At 49.1% G+C, this 26,922-nt stretch overlaps 1 long non-coding RNA gene across 1 annotated transcript in view; it reads right to left on the reverse strand.

Annotated features, from left to right (window-relative positions):
• Positions 1 to 26,922, reverse strand: part of LOC119146716 — a 59,351-nt gene that overhangs the window by 28,572 nt on the left and 3,857 nt on the right. The window contains exons 2-5 of the long non-coding RNA XR_005103814.1: positions 21,812 to 21,929; positions 13,754 to 13,847; positions 12,592 to 12,813; positions 5 to 7,781 (exon numbers count right to left, since the gene is read on the reverse strand). This is a non-coding gene — a long non-coding RNA (uncharacterized LOC119146716). The remainder of the gene's footprint in view (positions 1 to 4; positions 7,782 to 12,591; positions 12,814 to 13,753; positions 13,848 to 21,811; positions 21,930 to 26,922) is intronic.

The raw sequence follows: 26,922 nt of genomic DNA on the forward strand, positions 1-26,922 counted from the left end.
TCACTGCCTATTAGGAGGCCGGAGAGAAAGCTCCTGGCAGTCCATCTGTGCTGCTGCTGCATTGACACGGCGGTCGCATCCAGGCAGTGAGCTGAGCTGGGCTGCCTCGACAGGGCACCAGCCCGGCAGCCGTCTCCTGTGCACGCCAGCTCTCTGCGAACCAACTCCGAGAAGTGCATCGTGGTCTTCTTCGCCATCTCTCCTCCTGCATCTCAGCTGGGCTCACACTGGCCATTAAACTGGAGACAGAGGCAAGAGTATAAATGTGGTTAGAAGGCACAAGGCAAATTCAGGTAGACCAGGCTGACGGTTCCATAAAGTGATCCCAAAGCTTCCTCTCACACACAAGTCCCCCGGCCTGCATCCCTGGGAGCATGCTCCCAACCGGAATGGTTGTACATGGGGTTTGATATCAGGCAGAATTTTGTATTTCATCCTGCATGGGAAAGCACGACCACAGAACCTACATAAACCAATCTGGCCTGCTGCAGGCAGGACGCAGGGCTGGAGGGCCCATAGGAGCAAGCCGGTGAGTTGCCTTCATCGCACTCTGAGCTGACACCCGGGACTCTGCCAACCCAGTGACCCTGCAGCTTGGGCTCAGCATACACTGAGATATGCTGAAAAGGATGCCAGAAGGTTTCCAGATGTCCTGCACCAGCACCCATGTGACGTGCTCCGTGAATTACACCCAGCAGAGCCATCCTTCTAATATTTCATCTTTGGAGCATCACCTGTGGCAGAGAAAAGCTGCAAAGGAGGTTTTCTGGGGAGCCTCTGCCAGTGGGTGGCACTGCAAAACCAGCAGTATGGAAGAAGCAGCAGAGCAAGGATTCGGGGTGGAACAGCAGCAGAGCCACTGCACACGGGCTGCTGCGCACCTCTGGCTGCACAGCTGGAGGGATGGATACGAGCATTGCGGGGATGCCACAGCCTGGCTGGAGGGAGGAGGGATGCTGCTGAGCTGGGAGAGGGACAGCCACAGTGGGAGGTGAGAAGGCATCAGCAAGGGGTTTGAGGGGCCGCGGTGGTGTAGGCTAGCTGCACTGTGCCTTCTGTGGGCGCTGGGGGTCAGCCCAGCAAGTGGGAGTTCGAATCAATCCATGTCCACATGGGACAGCCAATTAACCATCTCAAAGGTAGGAGCAGTCATCGGCTTCCCCTGTTATCCTACTGTAAGATTCCTTCTGCAGCCAAAAATCATGTAATATGTCACCCCAAAATATAAGGTCTCCCCTCTGGGAGCTAGATAGGCTTCTGCCCCCCACCCTTTAACCCTGGCGAAGAACACAGGTGTGGTAGGTGTAAGAGCTTTTTGGTCATCTGGCTTGTAGGCACAAGACCCCTAGAAGCCCCCCAGCCACCAAAGACGTGCACCAGCCAGCATGACCTAGGGGACCGAGAGCCTGGAGGGAAAGCATGCTGCATCACACTTATGTCACTGCCTAGCCAGGGGGGAATTAAGGATCCTGGGACAGCTGGGTAAACATGGTGAGTAGTAAAACAGGCTCTAATCTGGAGGCTGGCCTGGTCTGAGTGTCCATGTTCAGGTCTTGTGTCCTCCTCCAGTTCCAAAGTGGCCACGTTCCTGCACCACACACTCCTCCTGGCACAGATTTCACCTCCCTTTGCACTGCATCTACACTTTAGGTCCCATCTCCAGCATTTCAGTGTTACCTTGACCAGTTCATTCCCATAAGGTCTCTAATCAGACTTCATCTCATCCACCTAAAAATACTCCGAGCAATCCAAGGCAGTAAACACTCGGTTCTTCTTCCTTTAGCTAACAAACAATGAACAAAGGAGCATCTTCTTTCTTTTCCCCCATGATGTCCCAACAGAAGTTGGGAACCACAAAATATTAGAGGAATGGGCTTATGTAGCCCCAGTCTGACTCCAGGACCATGAGGTTTTGTGCTGGGGACACACACGCACCTTTGTAGAGGAAGCCAGAGGGATGGGGAGAAGGAGCCGTGCAAGGAAAACCACCTCTCTTGGGCTGGCGAAGGAGGTTTGGCTCTGAAGGGCTGTGATGTCTGCCTGGCAGGTGGCAGCACCATCTGACAGCCTCTGTCTCCATGGAAAGAGCTACTGTTTCCCTGCGCAGCATCCACACAGCCACCTCTGCTAAGGGATATTTTCTCTAGCAGGAGCAAAGGCTTCATCCAGCGGGTTGTGGACTAGCAGGAGACAGAGGAGCGCATCCTCAAAAGGAATTTGCTCCTGTATCAGAGGGTTTAAAGACGTGGCACCAGGGCTTCTCCAGCATCTTCCTTCTGTAGGGAACATGCTGACTGGCATGACGGGGGTGGCTGCAAAATCCTATCTCCTGCCTGCCCACCTTCACACTTACAGAAATGCTTTGGTACAACCCACTCCAGACTGGGGAAGAGCTTCGATCTGGCCCTTCTGCTGCAAACGGATCTGATTTGCTCCTAGCACTGAGCACTGTAATTACAGTACATCCCGCTTAATCGCGATGTGCTTAATTGGGAAATCCACTTACCAGGATGTCACCTAGGGAACCGATTTAAGCTTGATAACACTTAAGAGCAATGCCTGCTGCTTTATAGAGAAGGTAATTCTCCTACAGGGAGATGCCTTCAGGTGGCTGAATCATGCTCCTTCTTCCACCAGCATCCAATGCTCCTGGCTTCTTGCTCCTGCAACAGATTTCAGCCTTCCCGTTAAGTAGGCTACAGTCGGTAAATGCACCAGCTGCTACTGCCAGGTCACGGCTGTCCTCTGCACCAGCTGAACAGGCTGCCACCAGCACGTGGGCCAGCTCTTGGCTGCACCCTTGGCTGGACCTGCACACTCAGCACGTCCGACCCCCTTCCCTGTTTGAAGATGGCTTTCTTCCCATCGCTGGGACCTTTTTTGAAGAGGATGACATACTTAGGCTTGACCAAGCTGTTCTTTGCAGCAGAAGAGGGGACAAGGTAACCCAGTCATCACCTGAATCCGGGCAGAGCAAGAGCTTTGGAGACAACCAGCATCCCTTACCATTATTAACACCAACACTTATCTTCCTCCCTCATCCCTCCAGCAATCAAACACATCAAATGCCCAAGTGAAGAAAGGACAGGGACACGGGAACGGCCATTAAAGACTGAGCATTGAGTCAGGCACTTGGAGAGGCCACATTTTTATCCTGGTTTCCTATGGGAAGAGGGTTTATGTGACCACACTGAGTATTTGTGCACGCGTGTACACATGTCTTACGGGTACCACCGATAAATTCTGAACATCCTGGTCAAACTAGGCAGAGAAGCAGCTTTTCCAAAAGTAACAAAGTCCCACACATTTTGTAGGAATAAGAACCAGAAAGAAGAGTGAAACCCTATGAATACCCAACCCCTCACTAGTTCGCAGGGATTTGGGACAACAGTTCTGCAACACAAAACCCCCATGAAACACATTTCCTCGTTAGAGGTATGCCAGTTGCTCCAGGACCATGACTTCTCTGACCTTTTGGCATTGTTTTGCTTATCTCTGTCCTTTTCAATTAGGCTATGTGTTTTTTCCAACTGCACAAAAGCACACTGCTCCTCTTCCGAAGGTGAGGCCGTAGATGGAGGCTGCCTTTGCTACCGAAACATCTGTACCATATGGCAACAACACAACACCACTTTGCAAGATGCTGCGCTGGTGTTTTTGTTCTCACCAACCACAAGGAGCTGGGGGGAGTCATCTGAACTCTTTGGATGCATAATAGTGATTGCCTTTCAGACACTTGAAAATGTAATAACTTGGCATCAAATGAGGGATTTTTATGGCTGAACATGTTTTGTGCTTCTCTGAACAAGCCAACTTCCAGATTAGCTACATTGGCTTTTTAAAGTGCTATAAAATGTGCAAAGGCACTTGCAATGTATAGTGCTTTCTGTAAAAACAGGAGGTAAGTGCTGAAATGCCCCCTGATTTATCCTTTTGCTTCTCCTAACCCATGCTGGGAGAAGGGGTAAAGGCAATCCTCTACTCCCTTTTTGGCTTCTCAGTCTTCCAGCCCGGAGACAGACGGGAGACAAAATGCCAGGTACTACAGAACTTCTGCCTTTCAGCCACTCTGACAACTGCAGAAGAGAAAACCCTCTCAATTCCTGAGCATCACAACCAGTGCCAAAACCAGCAAATGCCTTTCTAAGGTGCGACACGTGGCCAGCAAAGCTTACTTGTCACACAGCGCCTGTCTGAGCAAGAGGACCCGGGCAGCACCATCCACAAAGGTGCTGGACCTAATGCTGGCTGGAGGGTCTGACAGAGCACATCACCACGATGAACCGTGTTAACAGGGTCAGGCCTTTGCTTTCCTGCCAGCAGGGTCACCTTCTTGTCCTCTCCTCTTGCTCCTGCCCCTCTTTCCTTCACACTGCTGTAACATAGTCAGAAATCCACAAGAACATGTTGTGGGATTCCTCCCCCCCTTCACTTGCTTGTGTTGGCTTAAATATATGTGCTCAGCCAAGCATCAGGTCCTTGACACAGATGTCTCAGGGGCTGGGCTTTTCACTAAAATGCAGCCGCGCAGAGGCTTGGCAAAGGAAAACATCCCAGCAACCGAGGCTCCCATTTTCTGAGCCTGGGTGGGAGGAATAAAGTATTAGTTCAAGCTCCATTTTAGCTGGAGGAGAACAGCATCATTTGTTGGAGCCAAACAGGTTCTTCCCCTCCCCTCCCCTGCTACACAGTCAAGTTGTCCCCTTGCTATTACTGGGGCCATTTTGCCAGTGCCATGGCAGTGCTGCCACCGGCAAGGGCTCTGCAGCTGCTGCCACGGCTGCTGGGTGCCACCCAGCGCTTCTGGCAACCGACGCCACAGCTGTTAGGGCCAACACGAAGATGAGCGCTGTAACCCTTATCTGGCATCCGGCTCATTGCGGTCAGGTTCAGATGAGTGCCTCTGGAACACAGAATGAGTATTTATGAGCTGGAAGTTTTTAAGCACATGCCTTAGTGCCATACGTGTTCAAACCCATCCATCCCCGCAGAGCAGCTGGAGCTCTCTGCTGCCGGTATGAACAGGTAAACCCAACCAGACTGCCTCTCGCATCCATTTTTATATGTATGAAATGTTGTGCAACAAGCTGGAGGGTCAGCAGACCTCAGATCTTTAAATTAAATTGTACATCTTTATAGAAAAGCCACACTTACCTTTAGCACAGTTTATAGGACATGGATTTTGTGTGCTTTGTTAGTGCAAATTAAACATAATTAACGACAGCCAACAGCGCTCTTTGCAACCAGCAACATGCACCACTGCATCCTGAAGGCTATTTAGCACAATCAAGGTTAAAATGCAGATTGTTTTTAAGATTTCCAGTGTATCTGCTGTCAGATAAGAAGTGCCAAGTCTAGCACTGGCAAGTGTGAACTGGCTGGACTGGGAACCTTCATGCCACCATCAGAATTATGTAGGCTCATTTGAAAACACCTCAGTTCCTTGGCTGTCATCACATCAGTAAGAGAAATATTGATGGGAGGGGAGGAGATGTGGAAAGGGGAGAGTTTTCTCAAACATCACAAACTGAGTAGAGACGCTCAATTGCCAAACAGATCTGCCCAAGCCATCCAGGACGAAAACATCTCATCTCAAACTCACCGTAAAACAAAATCAGCCCCAGCCTTACCAGATGCCCTCCAGCCTGTGCTGGCTTTGGGCCTCCCTCCGAAGGACTGATCGACTCCTGCACCCAGCTTGTGCAGGGACACCCAGGGGTCACTATTCAGGTAGTCAAAATCACATCAGCCTCCCAACAAGCCAGCTCTGTTTGTCACAGACACGCTGGCAAAACCAAGCACCATACATGAGCACACATGACCTGCAACTGATTTTACAAGACGCGGTATGAAAACCACACAGTAAAGGCAGGATCAAGTCTTAAGCATTAAGGTCCCCTTCATTTATATTAGCAGCTCCTGCTACGTGGTCCCTGTTCCATCCTCAGGGTGCCGGCAGCCTCTCCTGTCATTTCTTTTTGGGGGTGACACTGAGCCAGCACACAGCGGAGCAGAACCTGGATGAGCAGCTCTGTCGGGGACCCAGGTATTCATCCTCGTGTTTTTGTAAAGACTGAGGCTACGAATCTGTGTTTTCCAGCTGATTGCAGAAAGCTACAATGGCAAAACTTAGCATTATTTGCTCACTACAAATACTTGGAGACCCGAGTCCAGACTGGATTGATGCACTGAGAGTAAACAAGGGCAGGGGCAGGGAGAGAGCTTTAGGCACTCCAGCATCTCATGGCTAATTAAAGCTGGGAGGAATTTGTCTCAGCAAGTTGTGAGCCATTAACTTCTCTGGTGTGACTAAGCCACTGTGTGGTATCTAATTTACCAGGGGGGTGAAGTGCTGCCAGCTAACCATGTTCCTGCAGCTGAGGTGGGCTAATGGAACATAGTTCGATGCTTCGGGGCAATCCCGCTTGCCAGCTTACCTGCACCTTCCCAGTCCCAACTGGCCTTGAAAACAGCAAGACAACCCAGTGGGAATTTTAATTGCGAAGGAGTATTCAAAAAACCCTGTCAAAATCCAAAGGCCTGACCAGAACTACAGGTTCTTGTGGTTTTCTGCATGGCTGTTTTTTCCAGCAATGCAAATTGGGTTCTTCTCTTGCAAATGAGCAATGCTGAAACACTCTCTAACCATTTGCAGGACCTGGAGGCCCCCAGCCTCCTCCGAGTGCTGTCCTTAACCACTGCAGGAAAGTTGTGGTGCTGCCTTGTCTTGTACTAGTGATGCAAATATCAAGATGAATTTCTTCATAGACAGCTCATTACCAACAATTCTTTCCTTTGTCTCTGGCTCCAGCTAAAGAGGAGGAAGTCGCTCCAGCAGGAGCTGCACATGGAACGGCAAAAAGATGTTTCTCAGAGGGTACAACTGAGTTACAAGGAATGCTGGATTTTGGGTACTGCCCTCTACACCCCACTGCTCTCTTTGGGGAAGGGTGGAGGAATTCAGAGGTCCCAGCTTCCAGTTCATTTCCCCATTGTTTCTCTGGGCTGAAAATGCTTTTTTGTTTACTTTTCCAGCCCATCTTGACTCACAAGCCAGGCTCATCCCGGTTGTTGGTTGGCCCCATTTTGCAGTTATGCCAGTTTCAGCTCGTTTGCCAAAGAACCAGCGTGGCACAAGGAGCTCTGCCCCAGGAGAGGGTAAGCAACCAGCCACCTTTCACGGTTTTTTGGGGGTCCCTGCATGCTGGAAAGCCTCCAAAGGTCCCTTTCCAAGCACCCAGGAATCCCTACCTGCCCCCATTCCCCTGGGACAACCCGCTCAGAGGAGAGGTGACCTTGATGGCTGGGCTGATGTTGTCACCTTTATATTTTCCATGGGTTCGGTGGCACCCGTCTGCAGCCAGCATCAATGCCAGCCAGCCAGCGTCTTTGCAGCAGAGAGATTCCCAGAGGACAGGCTGAAACTGTTCATCTGGAGACAGAGATCATTTTTAGAGGGAAATCCTGTTCACTTCTCAAAATGAGGTAGGGTTTTACCAACACATGTTCCCAGCCAAATGCACTTGCTGTACCAAATTCATCACTAAAAGCAAAGGACTTGCTATGTCAAAATGGAGCTGTGGTTTTCAAAGCTAACAGGGGAAAAGCACACTGTAAACACCTGGAGGAAGCGTAGGCATGGCTTATTAATGCACACTTGCTGTGAGACTTCAGGCTGTAGGACAGGGCTTTCACTGTCCTCCTGATGTCCTCACATGCCCCGTTCCTGTACTGAGCACTGCTCTCTTTAACCATGCAGCGCACCCGTCAGACCTGCAAACCTACAGATGGAGCACAGAAGATGGGTTAATGCAGCTTATACTAGTGCTTTAACCACTCGCATCCACCATCCACCCTCAGCTGGTGGGGAGAAGCTCCTGTCCCTGTTGCTGGTTCCTCTCCAGGATCCAGCCAGGGATTTTTCTGGGGACAGATTAGGGCCTGAGGAAGGCAAGCAAGGATGCCAAATCTGATCATTCCCAAAAGCCTGAATTGCAGGGGTTTAACATTGCCTGAACTGCAAGTAGGAGTTAATTTTGTTATCTTTACACTCTGTCTCAACCACTCATTCCACAAAAGGCTGCACAAAATACTTGCTCTCTGGTTTCTCTCCTGTGCTGCTGCACAGTGTTGCTGTTGAGACAGCTCCTGAGTTTTCCATCAAAAGCCACTCCCTGATATTTAAGGCTGTTATGAACTGGACCAGATTTGTGCATTCCTGCGTAGCAAAGCCTTGCCCAACATGGGATGCCTATATCCTTTGACTCCTTTCCCTGTGAAAGCCATAACAGAAAATGTTAAGTGAAGGAACAGTAACCAGTCCATATGCTGCCACGCTACAGGCATCTCAGCACAGTCACACAAGTTGTGTTTCTTTTTCTCAGATACAGCCTTTTCTATCAAACAGAGAATCAGACAGACTGTTTCTGGAGAGGGGCTGACTATTTGCCTAGGGAGTTAGGGAAAACAGTCCTCAGACAGCTCTTCTTCCCCAGGCGATGCTGGTGAGAGCTGGCCCATGTGCACTAAGGGAGTTTCTCAGAGTATCTTCAAACTTGTGAGCTATTTCAGTATTTCTCCTCCCAGCTTGAAGATCACTCAGGGCCCAAGGATGCACAGGCTTGTGTTATTAAACGGCTATTTCTGTTGACATTTTTATTTTTAGCAAATGTTACTGAAACATTCACCATTGCTCCTCGGAGGCAATGGAAAAAGAGGCAAGTTCCAAATTCTGGGCGATGGAGACCTCGAGGCAGGCAGCCAAGCCGGGGTGGGACATGGCCTGGCTTCCCTGCCATGTTTACCATCTGTGCCCTGAGCAGGGACATGAATGAATCGTGGCAGTGTCCTCGGCAGCCATGGAGCAGAGTGTGCAGCAGGCTTGCACTCTCCCACTCCGGCTGGCAATGCCAACCCCTCCCTGAGGGGTTAAAAGTGTCCATGTGCCAAAGGCAGGCTGGGATCAGCGACAGCCAACCTAAACAGAACCATGTTCAAAGAAACCTTTGAGCACCCAGGGATGCTGACCTGAAGCGATGGGCAGCAATGGATGCCCTCTCCCCTTGGGTTCGCAGGGGCAGGGGGCAGCAGGCAAGCTGCCTGCCTTCCTCAGAATTGTTTTTGCAGCTTCATGCTGAATCCCTCTCCGCTTTATTGAGCATTAAATGTCTTTAAAAGGTCTGTTTACTTCCTTGGAGTGCTTGGAACTGGGATTCTCCCTTGTGGGCCCAGCTCTGGCCCCATCCCTAAAAAGGGGGTTTTAAATTAAAGTTGAAATTTGTGGTCTCAGCACTCTTTTTACCACTCCTGAGTGCTTGCAATAGAAGCCCAGCAGCAGGCAGTACCTGGGTCCATGTGTTTGTTTCTTTGCCACTGCTGGATGTCAGGTGGGCTGCACGGAAGAATATCCCAAAAGAGAAAGACCAGGAGTTACCCAAGAGTGAATAAACCAGTTGCAAACCACATTCCTCTGACATCTGCTTGCCAGTGGGGAAGCGCTGGAGGGATGCAAGTCAGCCTGTTAGCAGCCCCGTGCCTTTCTGCGCTTCCCTGCTGTGGGGCTGGGCTGCCTCCATCACTGACATGCTCTAGTGCTGCTGAAAGGACCAGCGGACAGTTTCCTCACCTGATTTTGGTGACGTGGCTGTGGTAACCCATGGAACCTAGAACCAATCGCCCTGGGAAAGCTGCAGGTCTCACCCCAGCAGCCACCAAACAGAAGCAATTAATGTACGTGGCAGTAAACGAAACCCCTTGAGCAGCAGCATCAGGGGCAGAGAGGCTCAGCTAACTTCTTCCTGCCTTCCATCCACACCAGGCTGGAGGGGACACATGGGAAGCAGTGCTGGCACTGTCACCCATTGGGTGGGGACTCCAGTGCTGTCAGATGGGCTTTGCCCTCACCCTGGGAGCCTTGCCTGGCCTATCCTGCCCTGCCTGCTGTGCCTGGTGCAGGCAGCGAGGGGTTGCCCGCTGCTCCAGGGAGCCGCTGCTCAGGAGGAACCACCGGGTGACAGCTGGCTAGAGAAGGAAAGCACAGCTTCTGCGGAGGCTTTTGTATTTTAGAAGCTTTGTCAAAGTTTAAGTAACTACAGTTTTGCCCCTCGCAGTAATCACCTGAATATTTCTGCAGGATCTATCAGAAAACCAAGTGTGCCACCAAAACACAAATGCAATGGAAAAAAAAATTATCGTATTTTAGGTCAAAGTCATCACAGTCCCTCACTGATTTTCATGTGGATGGTATCATAAGCCTAGATACCGTATTACTTCACACGCCCACATCTGTACAGATGTGCACACACATGCTAATTGATAGCTAATGCGTGCTTTTTCCAGGACACTGCTGATACTGAAACACTCCGGTCCTCTACAAAATCGTTTTCTGAAGCACTGGCTTTGACCTGAGAGAGGCTGTTGAACAGCCCATCCTCTCTGGATCCTGCACCGGGCAAGCGCGGGATGCTGATGCCAGAGCAGTGGGGCCACAATTGCCCTGTTGTGCAGAGCGTGGTGCGCCGGGTGCAACACGGGGCACTTGACCACAAAGACCTGAGATGTGCTTAACAGGACTCTTGCACTGTTCGCCCACTAAGAGCCTTAACTTCTTATTGCATTATGCCGGGGTTTAGGCAAAGCAGGGTTCCCAGCAGGGCACTGCATAGATTTCCTTTCCCATGAAAAGAGACTTATACCTTCACATTTGTTCCTTGTCCTCAAATCCCATTTTTTTCCAGGTAGAGGAGAGAGGAATTTGATGGATTATAATTAAGGAGGTGGTGTTCTGAGCAAGGAGGGGGGACAAGAAGGCTAATGCAGGATGTGGCTGCGTCACCTACGGAAGAGATGCTTTAATGCGAAAAGCCTTGTGAGAGGAGAGCTCTGGGGCTCTTCTCCCCTGCATAGCAGCTGGGTATTCACAGGCACTTGCTACTTGAGTTTATTTTGGCTGGAGGTGGACACTGGACCTTAGTGGGTCCTCTTACCATGCAGTGGTGCTCAGCAGTGGTCAGCAACTATAGGAGTGGGGTATTTGTACTACTTGGAGTAGGAAGCCCCGCTGCATCTAGGTATCAGGAAGGAGCTGTTGATAGGACTGCAGACCTGAGATATATATTATAATAAAGTATAAGTAACTGCCAATATATAATATAACCCTTCCCAGGCCTCCAGCGCCATTCACTCCAGAGCCCCAAAGCACTGTACAAACAGTAATTAAAACTTCCCAGCCCCCAGCTTTGCCAATAGTGTTGAATTCATTTTCCAGTGTGGGAAAATAAACCTTGCATGATTAAGAGAGACAATGCAATTTTAACAGTAGGAAAAGTTACTGGTGAAACATAAGCTGTAGTGTGAACCCTGGTCCTTCACTTCCAATAGAAGGCTCTTCAAGACAAGAATGAGTAGTCGGTCTCTTCTCCATCATGCCCACTATGCCCATTTAACACGGTAATGGGCAACACAAGACTAGCCAGGTACATCTATTCAGTCCCAGTGGCTACAATCCAACTTGCTTTGCAGATTTAAAGTCTGCAGGGAAGTGAGGAGCACTGGAAGAATATGGTAGGAGATGCCTGTGAGAAGCCCCTTGTCCAGTTGGTCCTCCTGGAGTGTCTCTCTGCCCTTAGCACTATCAAGTTCACAGCTCTGTGTGCCACCCTGCTGACCACATGGCTGATTTCCTTCCCCAGAAATGCGTTACCAGAAACGTCCTTCAAGAAGGAAAGGGACACTGGAACATGCAAGAGCTTGCCTGCACACCAGAAACACTGACCCTTTGCTTTCTGGTTTATTTAACACAGTAACAAGAGTCTACATAAAGACAGCCAGTTCCTCGCCTGGTTCCTGCCTGCTCCATGCTTTCCAGGAACCCTTGGGGAAAAACCATGCTGTGTCGGGTGTGGGCACAGCCCTTGGGTTCAGTATGGGCATGTGGGAGCTATTCAACAACACGTGTTGCTTCAGGTACCAGCAGACAGACAGTAAAAAGCCCCTGGTGGGTTGCACCTGATGGCAGGGTTTCGCTGGAGCCCTTGGCCAAGATCTCTCCCTTCCCATGGTTAATGTGCTGGTCGCCAGCACCCAGCTGGGCAGCGCCTGGTCCCTTCCCTTCCCCTCTAGCCCACCGCTACCTCGCAGCCTGGCCAGCCAGATCCTCCCCCTAACTCTTAACAGCTTGTCAAATGCTTAAGGACCTTTTGGGAGGAAAAAAACAATTTTAACGCAAAACTACATTTCTGCCTCGAGGAAAACAGGATATCTCCCTGCTCTGCCGCCACTGCCTTCAAATCACGGAGCCCAGAACCCCGGTCTCCAGCAGGACTCCCCGGGGGCGGATGTCAGGCTGTCTGGAAACCCCAGAGAGGCCACAGGGCTTGGCGAGAAGTCCTGCCGCAGAGGGGAAGGGTCCAGACAACCAGAAAGTTCAGCCTCCTCCCCACATCAGGCTGTTTCCAGACACATGCCAGCACCACCTGCGTCTGCTCACTCCAGGGAGTGCTCCTGCGGTCTCCCAACAGCTGGGGAAGCGTTTACGGAGTCAGCAGCGCTGCGCGGAGGGTTATTTAGTTATTTGTAATGGATTTTCCATACCTGTCATTATTTCCAGCCCTGTATTGAGAAAAAGGGACAGAGATTCTCCTGGGAGATGGGCTGGCTTGAAGGGCTTTGGTGAAGCCTGTGGTTTTGCAGTTTACCTCTGGAGAGGGCTGGGGACTTGCTCTGTTTCTCTCATCATCACGGCAGGTTGATCCCCAAGGAGAACGAGGATCCAGCTTGGACTTGCTGTGCTTCATGTTTGAAGAGGACAGGCTTCTGTAAAGGAAAAGAGAGACCTGGAAATCTGCTGCTTTCATTATGCTTTCTTTGGGGCTAACTTAGTTGTTGGAAATCAACACAACCATGAAGATAGCAGCCTGTGGGACCCTGCTCGGAGCGCCTAATGCCTATTAAAGATCTAGGAAAAGCTGGGAGAGAAGTAGCAGCACGGCAACAGGGAACGTTCCCTGTGCACAATGTGATTTCAAATTAATTTCTCCATGAAGGGGATTTTCCGCATGCCCAGCAGGCTTTGAGGAGGCCAGGCAGGCGTAGCAGAGAGGGGACTACCCTGCAGCAGCACTTTCACAGTCCCTGCTTCATCACCCTTCTAGGGCTCAAAATATTTGCTTTTCACTCCAAGCCAAAATGATGTCAAGCTACAAATACCAAAATCCTTCAGGCCAAAGCCATGTTCTTTCTCCATTCCTGCTCTGCTCCGAAAGGTGATTCCCTAGCCCGAGAGGCACTGTCAGAGCTATTACCTTAAGAAAGCCATCTGCGGTGCTCCCAGCAAGACCCTGCTGCCTGGCATAGCTGTGCCAGCACAGCCCCGCCACTGACTTTACCTCATTTACAGCAGTGGGGCGGCGGGGCAGAAACTGTGCTGAGCTGGAGCTGGAAGGGCACAAGGTTTCTGCTTTGATGGCACCCCCTGTTTCTGACTTGCAAAGGGACTAGAATTGTGACAAAGCCATGGGTAGGCAGCAACATTGTTCTGATAAAGTTGGTTTCATGAGAAATGGTTTTCCAGATGGCAGCAGAAGACATAGTAGAGCCCACCCTTACCCAGAAACACATGGCTGGGGGCCACTTCTGCTAGGAGAGAAGGTAGAGGGCTGAACAAGAGCATTTGTCTGAACTAATGGGCCACGGAGACATTGGAAGGAAAGTTTCCTTTGGAGCAAAGAGGGGGCACATCTCTGCTTTCACTTACCGTCCATCTGTGGCAGCTCTTTTCTCCTCTTGGCACACAGTTCTCATTCCTCAGCTGACAGCCCGTGGCAGGAAACACTAATCACATCCTCTTCCTAAGATGAGACAACAGGCAAAGAGGCTTGGCAGGGGACAAGGGACCTCCTGGCAGTGCCTGGAAAGCTGATCTCAGGGCCTGGGGTCTCCCCCAGTGCAAATCCCTGTGGTTCTTGTTTGCTGAGCTGGGACAAAGTGGGCACTAGGGTTTTAGCAGACATTTGTTAGAAAATAACTGTGAGAAAGGAATAAACCAATTAATTGCTGACCCACTGACAGCCAACACCTCTCCCCCACCTCCCCCCACACAATAAAATCTGTCTCCACAGCTCAAGCAGATTTAGGGTGGCTGCAAAGAGCCTAGAGAAGGAACAAACCCCTTTCCCACCCCAGCTAATAATATTTCCAGATAATCTGTTTGAGGCAGCACCCTCTGTGAACCAGGAAAGCCTTTAAGAGCCGTTAACACCTTTATTCAGACTTCCTCATCCACCCCCAGACAAGCTGTGATTAATTATCCAATCCTTCCCGATCCCCCTGGGAAACAGCGCTTGGTCTGCATGTCCATCAGAGGATTTGCAGGGTCCCTCTACGAGAGCAGCTCCTGCTCTTGCTGCTGGCTCCAGATAAGCAGGAAAGGGCTGGTGGGGAATAAACTGCTTCCAGCTGTGCACTTATGTCACCAGGGGTGGTGGACAGTGGCAGGGGAGGTTCATGCGGGGTCTAGGCAATGTTCGTGGCTTTTTCTTTTGCTGGTGTCCACAGGCAGCACTGCCCAGGCTGTCCCTGGAAGTCCATCTCTGAGAAGTTGCCACTGGAAGTACAGCCCGTTTGGTTCCCACCAGATTTTTGCAGCCCTCCTTCCAGTTTTGCAGCTCTCTGGCACGGCTTGCTCTTTCCTACCATTTCCCAGTCCTACCAAAGGCATTGTGGATGGAGAAGGCAGGGAGGGAAAGGGAATTACTGCCTCTCAGCTTGCTGCAGTAGCTGGGACACTGTGCCTGAGAGGTGCACCTGTGTAGGCTGTTACAGACTAATGCAGATAATCAAACTCATCTTGTACATGCACCCCCACCTGTGCTACCTCAATCCACCAAATCCTAGGCTGTTTTGCATCACAGGGTAACTCTTCCACCCCTAAGGCTGCATACAGACCCTCCTGGCCATGCAAAGGGAGGATATGAGCAGCTCCAAGTTCATGGTATCACCAAGCAATTTACCGAACCCAACAGTGGCAAATTCCCTTTGTACCAAACACCAATCTCTGCTGCATTACAGATGACACTAAGTCCATGTTCGTCCACCACAGCCCTTCATCTACAGTAGCTGAAGCCCTCAGGCTGTCTAAGGATTAACATGTTAATGCCCACCCTGCCCCAATCCCCTTTGCTATGGCAGGGTGGAGGCACAGGTCTTCTGGGGGGACTATGGTAGCGTGACACACATTTTATGACTTTTCTCACTATGCAAGGGCCCTGCAAATCCCCCATCTTCAGGGGAGACCTGCATCTCCCTGTCACACACACAAGACCTACTTACACGCAAGCTGGGAGGGTACGAGCGAGGGATGTGCTGTGGGGCTGGCATGCCCACATTGCACAGCCTTCCTTTCAGGTCTTGAGCTGAGGTCCCATGGTTTCATGCCGCTTGGAGGAACTCCTTTCCATTAAACCTTCCTCCTTTGCTACCCAGGGCTGTCCAGGAACTCACCCTTGTGCACTGCATGTTTTCTGCTGGTCTATCGCATCTGCCAAAGGCAAACCTCAGAGACATCCTGCTCTGCTACCGCAAAGCAATATCTGCCATTGTAATTTTCTACCAGCCACCTCTAGAAACCTTCAGCCAGGAAATAAAAGCAGAGAGCACAGGAGCAGCCTGGGGGTCCTGGTCAGTTTTACAAATGAAAATCATTGTCGTCTTGTTCTCTTCTCCTTATAACTGGAACAACACACAGGTCACTTTCAAACAAAATGACTTTAGATTTATTATCTCGTGAACTCTTTGACAAGGTGCCAAAGAAAGAATGAGGAGAAAGAGAGAACATGTCTGCTAGATGGGTGCCAGCTCCCCCAGGACGCTCCACAGCCCCAGGTGTTGGTGAGCATCACACCTACGCACTCCGTTTCATGGGTTGGGCTTGGTTTTAATAGTCTCTTTATTTTTAGCCACACTTTCAAGAAAGGGAATAAAACATATCTCTGAATCTCTTCAGCTTCCTGAAGCCCTTGAGAAAGAGAAAGCTGAGGAGTGAGCAGCCAGCTGGGAGGGCCACAGCCTTCCTCCCTGCTGAATGTTCCAGCCAGCCCAAGAGATGTCTCTGCCTGCCTTCCAGTCCACGTCCAGAAACAACAGTCATCAAATCAGCTTGACCAGGTGCTGGGGAACTGTGTGGGAGTGCAAAATGCCCACAGCTTACAGATCTGCTGTGTCAGGTCTTCTTCAGGCCAGGGAGCAAGTGGGACACTCAGGTTCCTTCTTCAGGAAGGAAAGCAAGGGAGGACCTCCACTGCAGAGGGTTCCTGGCTCCACCAACAGTGCCCACTGTTGCTGACTAACTGCCTGGCAGAGTCAATATGTTGAGAAAATAATGACCAGAGGGAATCACTGTGGGGTTTTTGTCTTTGGCACATGAGTTGTGAGCATGTAACTCCATGGCAATCAAGGGACCACCAACGTACCGGGTCCCAGCTCAGGAGAGAAAGTTCTGACCAAACCCATGCCCTTCCTGGAGGAGCTGCTTTGGAGAGGGGACCTCTGGTGCAGGACCAGGGTTCATGGTGGCTGTCCATCCCCACCTGGATTGATGCATCCAGGATCCGAAAGCTGGTACCACTTTGGCCCCAAAGATGCTTGGGCAGCAATCCTAAATGACCATTCCCAATGCATTTCATATCCAGCAATATCCTCACGCGTGGAAAAGCCTGCAAGCTTTTTTTCACAAGTGCCTGTGTGCTGCCTGACTCCATTGAGGGCTGTGATGAAGAGCCGTACTCTGGCAGGCTCCAGTATGGAACAGGGCCATGCTCTGGCTCTGCCTGTAGCACGGGCACAGGTGTTACACCTTCTATACATCACTCCTCCTGCAGCCATCCCTCTGGCAATGTGTGCTGTGGATCCAGCAAGGCCCAGCCCAGCTATTTCAGCAGAGACAGCATTTTTTACATGGGTCTAGCCACGATTTGGATAGGAGACATGAGGAAAAAGCAGGTGCTGCAGGAAGTGGTTTGGGTGATTTAGTAGGTGACATCTTCCCTCTAAGTTAGCAGCACAGTGAAACTCCTCAGCAGGGAGTTCAGGACTCTGTGCTCCTGCAGGTGTTGCTATTTTAATGATACTCCAAACTTAATGCTTGTGGTCACCCAAGATCCCACTTCTTGCAAGCACAGAGGTGTTAGCTCCAGTGTCCTAAGCAGGCTCCAGCCACCAGCAATTATGCTCTGCTGAGCCAAGAGCTGCAGGAATTTTGCACTGGAGACATTATTCTTCACTCTTTTTTTTCGCTACTACTGAGCAGTTTTCCCAGGTGCCAGAAAACAGCATATGTGAGGCATATCAAACACAAACGCTTCCCACTGCCTTGAAATACCTTTTCTTATTTTGTCCCATGCTTGCTCTCTAAGGTCCACCAACCCTAGGGTCTACTTCACCTGCTTGTGTAATTTTTCTGCTCAGCTGTTGGCTTTGCTCTCTTCCAACTCCCCCTGCGTTGTGCAGGTCACGGTTGTCCCTAGCTTTGGCTGGATTAGTGCATCAAGCCAGACCCCATCTACCCTGCTCTCCATCACCACCTAGGAAGGTACCAACTGCTCCTTGGTCCTTGACAGGAGATCCCAGCTGCTACCAGAAAAGGAATAATCGAATATGAGACTGACATTAATGAAATATGAGATTGTGACTTGGGAGAGACTAAAGCCATAGAAAGCATTTTAAATAATTCACCATCCTGGAAGCAAAGCATATTAGTGGGAAAGATGTTCAGGTCCTCTCACAGTGGCATTAACTTCTATGTAACCAGAGCTGGTGCTGTGAACTGACAGGAAAATGGCCCTACTGCCTGGTAGGGAATCCTGGCATTTCAAAACATATTTGAAAATCAATGTCTTTCCCCTACCCCTCCCAAAAAAAGTATTTGCAAACATTAAAATATTTTGTTGTGGTAGTATCTTGTACAAGAAAATGAAATCCAGAATTAAATACAAACACAAAATGCTGAAACAAATTGCAAAACCCAGAGACGCATGCTGGCAAAACGTTCAGCCAAATCATTGCCTTCTGCAAAAATGCTTCTATTTTGGCAAACACATGCGTTTTCGGGGGCAGGCTGATCCACCAGAGACTCCTGAACCCACAGCAAGCAACAACGGAGGCTGAAGAGAGACACTGTGTGGGAGGCAACGTTTAATATGTCACCGTTCTGTTTTTCACTTGAAACCACTCCAAGGGCTGCAGGGAAGATGTTCAAGAGCGAGAACTGTGCTGTGGCTGTCTGTGAAAGTCACCGTCAGCACCTGGGCAGAGCGTGGGGTTGCCCAGAAACCCCCTGTTCATTCACAAACGCCCCTGGAAGGGTGAACGTCACCTGGGCAATTATTTTAAATTTATCTCAGCAATTAAATGCAATTATGTTCATATGACAGATATATTTGTATTGGTTAGGCTGAACTTAACCCAAGAGGTTATTGAGGATGGGGCAGCAGCAGGAAGGGACTGTCACTGTCAGGCAAAGGCCATCTTCATTATCTTCATTGTTCATACCTTCATTATGGAGGCAGCTCTTCATAGGGGAAAAGTGTTTCTTTGAGGTCGGTGGACGGGAGTGAGTGAACAGTGCACAAACGGCATGAGTTTGCTAGCTCTGAACCTGCACAACTCATATGAGGGCACACTGCAGGGCTAGGTTACAGCCACAGCTCTGCCCCAGCGATGTCTTCTCTGGGATGGCAGAACCTTTCCAGCCTCCTGTGGAGACCATGGGGGCTTTTGGGCACCTACAGACACCCGTGCAGCAACAGCCTCATGCAAAATCCAGACTCATTTCCTCCCCTTGCTGTTGAAATCACTGCAGGAATGCCAGTGGGAAACTCCTCTGAGATGTAACAACACTTGTGTGACAACACTCCCACCTGCTTCTGCCAGGCCAGGAGGTCCTGCTACTCGCAAGGATGCTCCACCCAAGTGGAGCAGGGAAACACCTATGAAAGAAACACCTTTTGTGGCTTCACCTTAAAAGGTCAGGTATGTCACCTGTCGTGTAACATGCTCAGAACCTACCACAGGCGATTAAACAGTCGGGGGTTATTAGATCACACATTGTATAATCCTCCCTGTACTGGCAACACGATTAGTTATGATTCATAAATTCTAGCCATGTTATCATTCCTAAATGGACACGGTAAGCTGAAAACTTTCTTCTGCAGCTTTCACAACAGAAAACCATGAGGGACTGACATAGGCAGCAAGAGAGACCCTTAAGCTGACACCCATGCCTGGGGACAGCACTGAGAAGGTGGGGTGGGGTTCTGCCTCCTTAATTTTGAGGATGCAACAGGGTTCTCTGCACCCTTCTCCACCAAGACACTGTGAGAGGCATGAGACACTGCCCATGGTGGGAGGTGGCAGGGGGTAGAGCCGTGACACTTGGAGGGAGAGGGGAGGCAGCCTAGAAGGGGGCACACAGCAAGGGGGAGTTATTAGCTGGTGAGGAAGGGAGAAAGGGCAGACGAGAGCTGAGGTCTGTCCTCTCTACCTCCACAGCAGTCAGCTCTGGGCTAGTGGTGAGTCACAAGAGAGCTTGATTAGAGAAAGCTTGATTTGCAAAGTGGGTGCAATTAAAGTCTTGGATCCTTGGGGTTGGTTTTAGTAGTTGCATTAAACTGAATCACCTCTTCCCTCACTGTGTGCTGTTGAGAGGCTGTTTCTGCTCCTGTACTTGCTTTGATACGTTCTTGCTGCAGCCCTTCGGGCCAAGGCAAAGTCCAGCTGAGCTACTGAGCAGGAGCAGGAGCAGGAGCAGGAGCAGGATCTGTCTGCTTGAGCATCGAAACAGGAACACAGAACTGGCCTGGGAAGAGGTGAGCTAATCCAGGGAAGAAAAACCCTTCATACACTAACAAAGGCAAAGGCAAAAACAATGTCTCAGGAAGATCCCAAGTACAAACTCATACAGGTGGGCAGCACATATGCAGGAGATCACTTGAGGAGCTCCTGTGCTGTCTTCCAGAGGCATCTGCTCTGGCCACTTTGCAAGAGAAGGAATGGGGCAAGCTGGACCCTGGGTCTGATCCCAGGTGGTCCTTACCTTAGATGAGATGAATACTGCCTGTGGATGTGGCTGGATCTCTGGAGAGCGCTGCAGCCACCCTAAGTACTACTGAGAAGTGAGAAACATCAGCTTTGCCCCAAGCAGCGGTATTGGGTCTTCAGTGGGAAAAGCAGAAAGCTCTGGAGTGAGGAGCAGCTCACCTGCCACTGACTCATACACCCCTCAGGCCAGATCCCGACCCCAAAGAGATGCACCAGTGAAGCTGGTGAGATGATGGCCCCATGCCCATCCATCTTGATGTCACTAAAATTTTGCTTTTGAGATGCACCAGTATTGCCAAGTCCACAGGTGTAAAACCCCATTAAATATTTCATTTTCATCAATTGCTTTCAGTAAGTGCCTGTTGAGGAATTCATGGAAACGTTTTCTCTTTGACACAGAGATACTTTCAATTATGAAAGATGGCTAAAAATAAAAGGAAATTATACTGTTCAGACATCTCTGGAGGTGGAGACAGGAGGGGGAACCGTCAAGGAGAGCCAGGGAAGAGATTTCTGTTAGATGTAAAGAAAGGCTACTTATTTTTACTGACAGAAAATGTCAGGAGGCAGCCTGACTTGTGTATCTGGAATCTGTCACTCACCTTCTCTATTAATAATTTGGCCTCAACTATTTAGGGTCTGAGCCAGAGTACCAGAGTTAAGAGTCATGACAGTCTCTTTCTCTGGCTGCAGGGGGTTGGAACACCCTCCTAAATCTCTCAGTTGTACACATTTATTTTTTCTTAATGTGCATTTTCTCTTTTTTTTTTTTTTTTTAAATCAGGAATCCAGCCCGTGGCACTAAGATGACTGACTCTTTTTGGACTTTTTTTTTTTAATGTGAGAGGATGATAATCTAGGGCTTTCTTATACCTTTAGAAAGTCTATGGGATGTCCTGATGTTGATAATACATATACATTTTGTAACAAAAATGACCTGGCTGAGAGCAGGGCTTGGACAATTAATTCTTTATGGATCAGTCCTTTGAGATAAAAGACTTATTCCTCTGACAGCTGCAAAAGGTTGCTCAGCTTCTCCTACAGACTGTTGTCAGAGGGAAACGGCTGAGCTGCAGTAACCATCTCTCTGCACATTTTTAGCCCTTCACAACATTTTCAAGCCTAAATCTCTTTGAGTAATACAACTTGCATTACCAGGGTAATACCTTTGGCTCAGAGAGCGCTCTCCCCCAGCTCCCCAGGCTAACGCAGTGGGGTGGAATAATGCTCTGACACGTCCCTCTCAAGATGAATACCCAGGAAGCCCACCCCTCTAATTCCTAGGTGATATAAGCCGAGTAAGATGCTTTCCCACGTTCTTCAGAAAATCTGAGTTTTACCGGGTGTTTTTCAGGGCCACCCACTGACCTGGATGGCAGCCAGGTTGCACAGTCGTATGGTGGGCAGCCACCCTGCCCTTCATTTTCCTCTACTCAATGTCAGTTTTCAGGTCTTGGGATTTTCTTAAATACGCTCAGTTCACTGAGGCCACAGTGAAGCTTGGGATGGCCTATTTCCCCGGCATTAGGCCAGTTGGTTGGGAAACATGGGACTGAACCTCACTTCTGGAGGAGTCCGACCTTCCCTAAGCACTGACCCTAAAATGAGTGCCCACCAGATCTCAGAACTGAATCACATTTCAAGTGCTAAGCTACTCCTTTGCCGACGCCTGTTTATCAGCAGCGGTAAAAAAAGGAACACGTTAAAATAGAACACTCACCTCTGTTATCATCTCAGGGACTGGGAAGAAGGGAGAGCCACGGAAATAAATGTGAGTTCTGTGATGATGCACTTCTTGAAGAGGTCTGGTGTTGCTGTGATCAAGGCAGTGCAACTACCTGAACAACACAGAAAGGAGAAGACGTCACGGAAGAGTAGTGACTTCAGTGCAGCAAGGAATGCACTGAAACACCAAAGGTTTGATTACAAAGGGAATATAACTAACTGATGGGGGTAATTGTGGGTGCCTGTGCTGTCCCCCAACGTGTATGGCACAGACTTTGGGGCTCTGGGTTAAGGTGTAGAGATGCAAATTCTGCAACAGTTGTCAGGCACTCTGAAGGCTCCACGACTGCTGTACAGACTGATGATGTGGGCTTGCCTCTAAGTGAACCCCATAAATTTGCCTCCAGAAAAGCAGTCGACTCATTCCACTTCCAAAGGACAATACAATCCTTTTATGTGACCGTGGTTTTTTTCAAACCACATCCTCCAGCAGCACAACAACTTACACTGTGGAGGCTCCTCATTGATGGCAATGTCCTGTTTGAAACATCAGCACACACACCTCTGAACCTGTCCAGCTTCTCTAAATAATAAAAAAATCTATAGTTTGGGAGTTTTTAATAGCAGGCTCATCTGCTGAGAATGATAAGGCACGTGCCGTGTCTGAGGATATGGCTAGACCTATCGGAACAAACACGGTGCTTGGGCAGTGGTCACTTTTCTGGGCAGAGTCCTTTCACACAGCCACGAAAAACATCAGTAAATTGAGAGGCCCCTGGTATAAAGAGACAGGGATGTGTCCATTTCCTTAATGAGAGCTGAAATCAGCTGAAGCCTTGATGCAGCGCAGCTTTAGAGCATGTACTAAGTGGCCTTAAATGAGCTATTGCTTTCAGAGCAAACCAAATCGTTCCAAGGAAGCACTAGACAGATATCAATTTGCCAGAGTCCAAACAAAATATGGACAACTTCCCAGAAGTCAATGTCCACAGGAAATTTCAGACACGTTTGCATCATCCCTTTAATTAAATGATGCATGATCAGTACAAGTTTCTATCCTTAGTCAAAATCGGTGTTGCTAATAAAAATGAAGAGAAGCCATCAAATTGACAGGGAATGTAGTTAAATGTGTCCCCCAGCCTGTGGGATGTCACTGCTGGGTGTTACCAAGCCATCCCCTCCAGTGTGTAGGATGACAAGAGGTGACAATACAGAGCCCTTACCAATTGCTCCATCACTTGGGCCGCCCTGGGAGGAAAATCTTCCTCTGCCACACTCCACAATACTGCACTACAACCTAATTTAATTTCCTAACTGAACATATATAGAACATACTGAGTGCTTTCGATCTTCTCTGGCTTTGAGTAAAAGGTATATCTTGCACTCCATTCAGGTGACCAGTGGAAACGGGAGAGTGGGAAAATACAACACTGAAGCCATAGACGATCCATGGGTGTTTGTTATCTCTGTTTCTTCTCTGCTGCAAATCAGTCACAGGAAGAATATTGAAATTATCACAAAAGGGCACAGTCTCATTCTGTAGATGGGAGTTGGAAAGTCTCTAGATCTTTCTTCCCCTCCATAGGACCTCTTTTTATATATGCCTCTAGCAAAGCACTCTTGCGCTAATTGGATTGGGCTGTATTCTCTAAGCCATATGAGCTAATTTTAAATGATCAGAGGCTTAATTAGCCACACTGTTCCTTGCATTTTAAGCAGCCATTTTAAGTTAAGAATATTGGGCACGTTTGCTGTTTTTGGAGAACATTCCTATGTGAACCCAAATGGAAAAGCATCTTCAGCACAGTTCATTTTCCGTGAAATTACCACAGAATAGTGAAATGGCCCTGACAGCCCCTGGTACAACTTCTGCTATCAGCCGATGGTTGAGCCCTGGGAGTTTAAGGTGTTACTGCACACACTTTGGCCCTGTAGACTTGGTGTGAATAGCTTTACACTTTTCCTTGTTCGCAGTTTTCCTGAGAGAGCAGATAATCGGTGCTTTCCTTCTAAACAGCTGGATAATTTTATTTTTTTTGGGGGGGAGGGAAATGTTCTCTGCTAGCCAGCAGTCTTCACCTGCCTGCTGTCACGTTTATAATGGACTGGAGAGGAAGACTGTGGAGTGATTTCAAGGTCGGTGTCTTCTCATTGCACATAAACAGCTTTTTATCAGGACTATTCCCTGCTCAAGAGGTTTGCTTAGGAGGGCTCCCTTCCCTCTTGAGTGGCAATGAAAGTGCAGTATAATGTTGCCCTGAGAGGCAAGAGAAAATAGGAACCGTAATGAAGCTGGATAGCAAGGGAGAGATGTTCTGCAGGAACCGTGCTGTAACTGGGCTCATGATCAACAGTGACCTTCAGAGAAGAAGAGGGAAGAAGAATTCAGACCTCCGGTGAAGAGGGGATTATTTCCCATTGGTGTGTGTGTGTCGTCCCGTCGTGTGTCGTCCGTCCCCGCCACCCCCCACCCCCCCCCCCCAGCTTTGTCATCTCTCTGCCAGATCTAAAGGATAACACTTCAAACAAATACGCTTCATCCATAGCCTTGCTTGGCAAGTCACAAAACAACGGGCACAAAGCACAATTAAGAAGTAATCATGCAAAAAGCCTCTGCCACAGGAAACGACCCAGCATGGCACAAGATCGCCTGGGGAGTTCTGCATGTCGTAAGCGTGGCTTTTGTGGGTGCAACAAGCTGACAAAGCTGCAGCTATTTCATATATACGTGCTCAATTTAGCTCCTGCACAACCAGCAGCAATATGTGGGCTTACTCTGGAAATCAATCCCAGAACGTCCTGCAGCCTCTGGACCGTCTGCTTGCTTTGGATGGCAAAGCGCAAACAGTCAGCCCTGGCTGCAAAGGGAAGAGATGGGGCTGGCTTCTCAGTGCGTGCCAGACTGAGATTTTCCTCCCTAAGGAACCTAAATCCCTTTATAGCCCATTCATCCTATGTTGGTCTTGAATAAATACTTTAGATCTTGGGAAGCACTGAGGTATAATAATAATATTGATATTGACATTAATATTAATAATAATAATAAGGCGGCTCTAGAAATAACAAAGATAGAGGATAATAAATGGTCCTAGAGATGAGACTTGTGTGTGTCACATCTAATTGAGATGCGAAAGACTGTTTCCCATAACTGATGTGCCTTTTTCCATGTAGCAAACATGGAGCCCACCTCCTTACTCCACTGATGTCACCTTCTGGCTGTGAGAACCCATTTAACTCTAAGAATGCAGTGCTACCTTAACAGACGAGCTATCTGAGGACACGGGTTCATGGGCTCAGCTTGCTGCCATGCTTTATCCAGGCAGCAGCCAGGACATCTTCATTTCAGGAGTGCTGCTGGATTTCAGCTGGGCCTCAAAGAACCAACAATGCCACTGCTTCAAGGCTAGAGCTAACCAACGACACTCACTGGGGTACAGCAGAGACCGACTAGCTGCTGGGAGAGGCTCTTTGCTCAAAAAACCCTAAGGAGAAGGAGTCGTGTCTGTGTGCTACCAGTTACATTGAAGCTAGGTAACTGTGACAGCAGGATTCCCATCCTCTTCCCCTTGCTTTCACCTCTTTCTCTTTCCATTCCTCTTTTTTTCCAATGTGACAAGGGAACTGTAACATCACCAAAAACATTTTTACCAGCCCTGCAAAGCTCTGTGCAACCTAAACACCTATGTGGTTGTCTTCAGATGCACTTGGGATGGAGGGCATGGTGGAGCATACCTCCATCAGGAGTCATGCCAGCATCAGGAGATATGTGCCAAGGGAATGGTGCAAAAATTGCCTGGTTCAAGCAAGTTGTTTGCAGGGTTTGTGCTCGTACAGGCAGGAGAACGTTTGCTGAACTAGTTGAGAGGCAGCCCCGTGGTGGCTTAGCTCCTGCAGAGGTGTACCTGTATCCTGCAACAAGACACAGGAGCTCATCTCCAACAAAGGACTTACCACGTTGAGGACAAGGAAAAAATTGTGTGTTGGAAATGGAAGGATAAGGAAGATGCACCAGAATGTGACAGCATGCTCCAGATTAATCATATGCCAGCTAAGGAACTCCAGCTCCCCAGGTCCTTGGAAAAAAGCAGGCCTAAAAAGGATGCAGTAAGATTGCCCAGCATGTAGCAAAGCGTTTCATTCAGTGCTGAACAAAGCAGAGCACGTGGGATTCCTGATTGGTGCTGGTGCTCTGGGGCAAGAGCAGCCTTCACCTTCAGGGATGTCCACTCCAGTGCCTCCTCAGCAGGGGAAGCCCAGCTCAATTACCAGAGATGAACCCAGGGTGCCTGCAGGACTGTTACTGCCTTCAAGCTGTAGACAGCAATGAGAGGAGCCCAGCACATACCCCGGAGAGGCAGAGTGCCCCAGGTTGATGCTGACTGCTGAGCAAAGACTGGAGTTAAAACCTTGGCCTGAGAGGGGAAAGAAGGTTTTGTTTCATGCATCAGTCTCCAAAGAGCATCCCTTCAAAGAATGCAGCCAGTAAGATGAAATTGTCATTCATGCTTATTAGAGATGTTCAATGAATTAGGAATTCAATTAAGAAAATGTTCCACTGCAGGAAGCTCAAAAATTAAGATTATCATTATTGTAGAGGAAGGAAACATTTTTAACGTATTAATTTTTTTTAATGACATCACTACAGACAATGTACTTATCCTTGCAGCATCCCTGCCACTAAGAACACCAGTTTTCCTCAGTGATGGAGAGCTGTGGCAAGAAGGTTGCAGAGAAGTGGGTGATACAAAGGAGGTTTTCTGGGGGTGACAGAGCTCTGAAGGATGCCGAGCTGGGTAATGGGTCCTGAACTGTTGTCTGGAAGAGACAACTACACTGGATTCTGGGATTTGACCTTCAGCCTTCACCTGTACTAGCTCTACATCTTTTCTAGCCTGACCTAGATAAAGGCAACATCACTGGCCATCAATGACTCAAACAGGGCTGTGAACCTGAAGAAACAGGTGTTTCTGGGAGCCTCCCTCATACCCCCATACCAGGGCAAGGGAGTACTGCCTACATGTCTTTTTGTGTTATATTCACATAGTGCCAACGCCTGATCCAGGGAGTGTGTGTGTGGGTCCCTGCTGCTGCCTCCATATCTATGAA

This window comes from Falco rusticolus, chromosome 4, assembly GCF_015220075.1.
Source record: "Falco rusticolus isolate bFalRus1 chromosome 4, bFalRus1.pri, whole genome shotgun sequence".
NCBI lineage: Eukaryota > Metazoa > Chordata > Aves > Falconiformes > Falconidae > Falco > Falco rusticolus.